Source organism: Macrosteles quadrilineatus, unplaced genomic scaffold, assembly GCF_028750875.1.
Source record: "Macrosteles quadrilineatus isolate MER2022 unplaced genomic scaffold, UCM_ALF_1.0 Scaffold_2__2_contigs__length_208266976, whole genome shotgun sequence".
NCBI lineage: Eukaryota > Metazoa > Arthropoda > Insecta > Hemiptera > Cicadellidae > Macrosteles > Macrosteles quadrilineatus.
The window spans coordinates 187,301,381-187,307,272 of NW_026542595.1; positions in this window are offsets into that span (position 1 = coordinate 187,301,381).

Here is a 5,892-nt window from a genome sequence, read left to right on the forward strand (position 1 = left end):
ACAAAAGTAATTAATTCTTAACTGTAGAAAGAAATTGCAGTATTCCTAATGAATATTGATTCTATATTTTATGGTATACCTTTTCAAAATATTCTGTATACTAAATTCCTATCCAATTAAGAACCGGTATTTTATATTTGTAAGAGTGGCCACAGGAAACAGACTTATACTGTAGTAAAGAGAAAACGGAGGAAAAGAGTTTCTTATAGTTCATAAAAAATAACATTGACTTTGATATTAAAAATTAAGGGAACGTTCATACCCCTGTTCTTATTAATATACATCGTCAACCTTTGTAAGTACCACCATTGATTTATACCTCAATAATAAATGGCATCTGGGTTAAAACGATCTCGTTTGGAATCAAACTAGCGACTTTCAGATTTAAAGGCGAGCACTAACTAATCACTCAAATACCCAAAAAATATGCCAAGGTAATCTTTGGGGCAAAAAAAACCAATTCCAAACTCCTTCACACGTTTTAGGAAAAAATAACAGTGTGTTATCTTTGAATATCAATGCAATAGTCTTCATGTCCAATATCTTCAGTATCTACTAAGCAATGGTGTTATACAGGGCGTTCAAAAAAGGCGGGGACGTCATTTACGTAGTGATTCCTTGGGTCAGAATAACACTTTTTTCTAAATCGCTTCATTAACCAGATATTCGCATTTTTTTACGTAAACATTTTTATCTTTAAGATTTTTTCAACCGTTCTCCATGAAAAATGGTATGCATTTTAAGGTAAAAGAGACCCATGATATAAAAAACTCATCTTGATTCAACTTGAAATTTCAAAATGGTGGCCATTTTAGTTCTTTAAACTTAAATTACTCAAAAACGGCGGATGTTATGAAAAAATGTCGAGAAAACTTTTATTTAACATTTTTACTTTCCTATCAAATGATACCAAGTGGAAAAAGATTGAATTAGAAATAGCTGAAATATTACGATTTTTAGTTGTAAAATGGGGCAAACCTGACTAGCTTCTGCCTTATTCTACCCAATTTTACCAAATAGACCATGGTATTACTTTGTCTATGCAAAAACTAGGCTATTTATTTTGTACCATTGTAGGATTGCCTAAATAATTTTTCAATCGGCTTTACTTGGTCATCCTACTAATATTATAAGTGAGACAGTTTGGATGTATGGATGTATGGATGGATGGATTTTTGTGACAAGTAAACGCGAAACATACTAAACCTACAGGGTTGAAATTTGGTATCATGATAGCTCACATTCCCGATTTACATATAGAAATATTCTTACTATCTCAAAAATCCTCGCCCCAGTGGCTCTGGAGTTTCCCATGTTAACAATTTTTTTGTCCTAGGACGCTAGGCATGAGCCCGGAATTGTTTTTCACATTACTTCAGGCTAGTCCTAGAGGCTGCGGCACTATCACATAGATAAAATCCATTGGTGATTTGGCGGGATTTGAACCCGAGACCTCTGGAACCGTAGTCCCGCGCTCTAACCACTAGACCAGCTCGCTCCCCATGTTAACCATTAAGGACAGGTACTCTGCTAGTTACCTATATATATTACGTATAGGCCATGTCTTTTTTTTCTAGAAAATAATAGTCCTGTATATTTTAAAACTAAAAAAAATATATTTACATAATACCCTATTTTGATTTATTTCGAAAAAAACTTTCATCCGAGATGTTATTTTTATCTTTAGGCGATCACTTATACTAGCATTATCCTAATAAAAGACACCAAAAAGTAGCACTTCAAGCAAATCACGTTTTATATCAAATATCTTTGGTAAACATGATCTGTACAGAAGAGTGTTTGATGGATGATGATTCCTTTGAAGAAGCCCACCAATATATTCACTAATCCTGGGCATAATCCTCTACTAAGTATCACATTCCAGCTTGAAAGCTGACAAAGCGTCCTTATCTTCAATGGAATTATAGTTATTGGAACTGTAATTGGGTTCTGGACTCAGGAACTTACAAGTACCATCGATGTATTGTGAATGATACTGTGGATAATTGAAAATATCTTTTGAGACAGATTTAATGAATGGGCCTTTTAAGGTTGAAATACAATGGGTAAATTATAAAAGTAAAACAAGTTTTGATTAGAGCTATGAATTTGTATATAAAAACATGTTTAAAGGTTACTTTTATCAATAAAACTATTATAGGTATTTAAATTTAAAATACAATAAAACACAATTGTGTAGTACTACTTTTGAGATACAGTTGTGGTGTTTACCACTGGCTATTTTACATAGAATATGTTCAACAAGAAGGCATTAACAATTCTGTTGACTTAAACATATTCCCCGAATACATAAGAACATATTGGAGACAAAATATGATTTGGCTCTTGTCTTGTATGCAACGACTTAGGTTTTCCGTAATTAGTCGAACAGTTTACTTAGCTAAGGTTAGAGAAACATATAGTATATTGACTTTCTAAACTTTATCTACTACTAGTTTTTGATGCCCTTTCACGTAATACGAATACTACTATAATCACATGGGGGGAAAAGATCGTTTTTATTTATATTCCGATTTGGGCCCGGTCTGTGTTACTAACGTAATAAAACAAACATGTATTTCTTTTTATTGTACTATTTTATTTTGTGTCGTAAATTTACTCAACTCTCCCCTTCAACCAATGTATGCCAACTAAAGATTTTCAAAAAGTACAGCTCTTCATATTGATCAAAAAATTTTCTTGGTGTTGTCAAAACTCGAATGCTCACAATAATGAAATACCCCCGCCGCCGTGAACTTGCTGAATAAGTGAGTTTCCATTTGCCTAATTTGATTCTCACTTAAATCTTATAAAATAAAATTAGGCTTACAGAGTATTTAGGTTTGCTGCTACAGGGAGACTAATAAAGTATGTTTTTTTAGTAAAACATTATTAGCTTAGTATAAAATAAAGAAATTAGACAAGTTTGATCAACATATGTCCATAAACAAGCAAAAGCAGAATATTATGGGGATTTACAATTTTTGGTTTTCTTGGATTTTCTCCGAAACCAATAACTGCATAAAAACACTTCAATATACTAAATTGTTTTTTAAGCTCTTCAAAATAGTTTGGAAAGACATTGGATTTTTTTGTTTTTAGGGTCAAAATGAGAAAACTCAATAACCTCCCAATAAAACCTCCCATAAAACACCATTCCCATGGTCCTATCATGCTGGTTTGCGAACTCGTTCAAATACATGTAGGTTTACAAGTTTGTACAAAATTTAATCAAAATCTGATGGTTTTTATTTGAGTTATCGTGCTAACGAACACATAGTTAGAACGGATGATGTTTTTGGCCTCTGGGGACATCAAAACGAAAAATTAAATCGGTCCCGGGTCCAGCTCTTACTATAAGACCAACGGTAATAGCGTATTCCCGGTATGGAAAACTGTCTAACAAAGGTTAAGTTTGGCTAATTGTGGTTTCCAGACCTTAAAATCAAAGGGGAAACCGTTCAAACGGAAAACAACATTGAAAACTGCTGTAAAAGGTGCTGAATGTCAAAGGCTAAACAAAATTACATTTCCGATATTTGAAATCGAGTCTTTTGACCTTCAAAGATGAATTTTCAAAGGTCTATAAACAAACGTATGATAAACTTGAAATAATTAATTATAAAATACATTATGTATGGTGGTTTGATGTAAAACTACTGTTACTGATTCTACTGTCACTTGTTTTGCTGTTACTGCAAATGTTTTGTTTTTCAACAAAATCAAAGCAGTAAAATTATGCATGATATTTGAAATATTTGTGAATTCTATGAATATTTTTGTTATCCATAAACTGTTTTATGTTGTTCTAGTTAATTAGAATTTTTGAAATTTGAAAAAAATGACTGTAAAATAATGTAACAGTGACATTTACACTTATTAAAATATTGTAAATTTCAAAACGTAACCCTATCACTGCGGGTCTTATCAGTAGTGCGGCTTATCTGCTCGGCGTAAAATTATTCTCTCGGGTAAAATTTGAAAATCTATACAGCTTCTTTTTCTTAAAATTTTGATATCATCAAGTAACATTGCAACAACTATAATAATGTTTTGTTGTTACTAAATTGGTATGGATTTCTGTACAAAATAATATTTTAGTTCAAACATTATGATGTCTCGTGGTAAATCGTTTCAAAGTTTATTTTGAAAAAGTAAGCTTTTGACTTAAAACATTTCTACTATCTAAGAAACAAGTTAATGTTCAAGTAGCATTGAGATTCTAAATAGAACATCCCACAGAGTGAATATTGCTAAAGGGGAAGTCCGACTCAAATGTTCAGAAATATATCAGGTTTATTGAGTAGGGCAAGTTTTATTGGTAAAATGAAATCGCGCGAATCAAATACTTTCGTCCCCGTGTGTTGAATGCAATCAGGAAGAGAATTTCTCATGTTATAAGCAATGTATTTATTTCGGCAATACGAATCTCCAATAGGCGAATCTGCGGGTATCCAGTCTATATTTTTAAGGGTAGGCTTAAGTTTGGTTGTGTTGCATTCAGACAGGATCGAATGTAAATTATTTGTGTTGTTGGTGTATCAGAAACAACGAGCTTTTACGTATTTAGAGTAAACTTACAAGAGTCATAATTTACAAAGATGGCAGTGCAAAAAATCATTCAACGAATAAGCATTCTTACTATCACTGTTCTCTTACTTTCAATGTCCGAGTTTATTCTAGTGTTAATGTAAAAGACGTATTGGGGAGCGAGCTGGTGTAGTGGTTAGAGCGCGGGGTCCCTGAGGTTCCGGGTTCAAATCCCGCCAAATCACCAATGGATTATATCTAAGTGATAATGCCGCAACCCCTAGGTATAGCCTGAAGTAATGTGAAAAACAATCCCGGGGTCGTGCCTAGAACCCTGGTTTTTTCTTTGGTGTTTTGCTAGGACGAAAACAAATGTAAAGAAGAATTATACAGTATCAATTACCAGCAGATATGAGGGCTTAGGTGCTGAAAGTATACCTGAATATACAATTCAAAGACCATACAAAAGTACATTTAGTTAAGATTGCTTACGTCCTGTTCCCCATTTTATCAAGCTATCCTATTTATATAGGCCTATACAAACGCTAAGGCTCTGTGATTGGTCTAGATGTACGAGTGAGAGATTTGATTATGTTAATATAGTTTTGCCAAGGGAACACGTCTCGCTGGAGCTACTCTATTGCGTTTATGCAATCCTGCGTTCAATAATGTGGACGAAATCAGCAGTGAAACTATAATATAAGCGGAATAACAAATATCGGTTTAAAATAAAAATTCTTAACATTCAGCCGTCTTGAACGTTAAGTTTTTAAACTCCGCCTTTCCAAGAGGTTTTAAAGGTTTAAACTAGGCTTAATTTAATTGGCAAAAAATAAATCAATTGAAAAATTATATATTTTAAAAATATTTGCTAACAAGATGTTAAAGCGGGCAAAAATATCCTTTTTAAAAAAAAGTAATCTTAAAAATTTGACACGAGTTATTGTTAAACAAAAAAATGTTTATATACAAACCCAGTGTTAACCCAGAAAGGTTAATCGTATCGACAACATTTGTTATGTACAGGCAAAGGCCCATGAACATTTCAGTAACATCTCAAACAATGTAGGCCTATAGAAAGTTTGTAAACAGTGTCAAGAGGAATAGAATAAGCAGTAATAAAATGAAAACCCGTTTCGTCATAATATTTTTAAAGTATTTAATCTGGTGGCTATTGCTGTACTGTAAATAAAAAAACAGCTAAACTATAATGATATCTTTTCAAAACATCTTAAGCGTCTCTGATTGGCTGACTAAGCTGAAACGATCCAATGAAAACCGTCGTTAGCAACTTTGCAGAAAACTAATAACTCTTTCAAAGGAAAGAATTGGTATTAATAAATGGTCTACTTTAATTTAGTC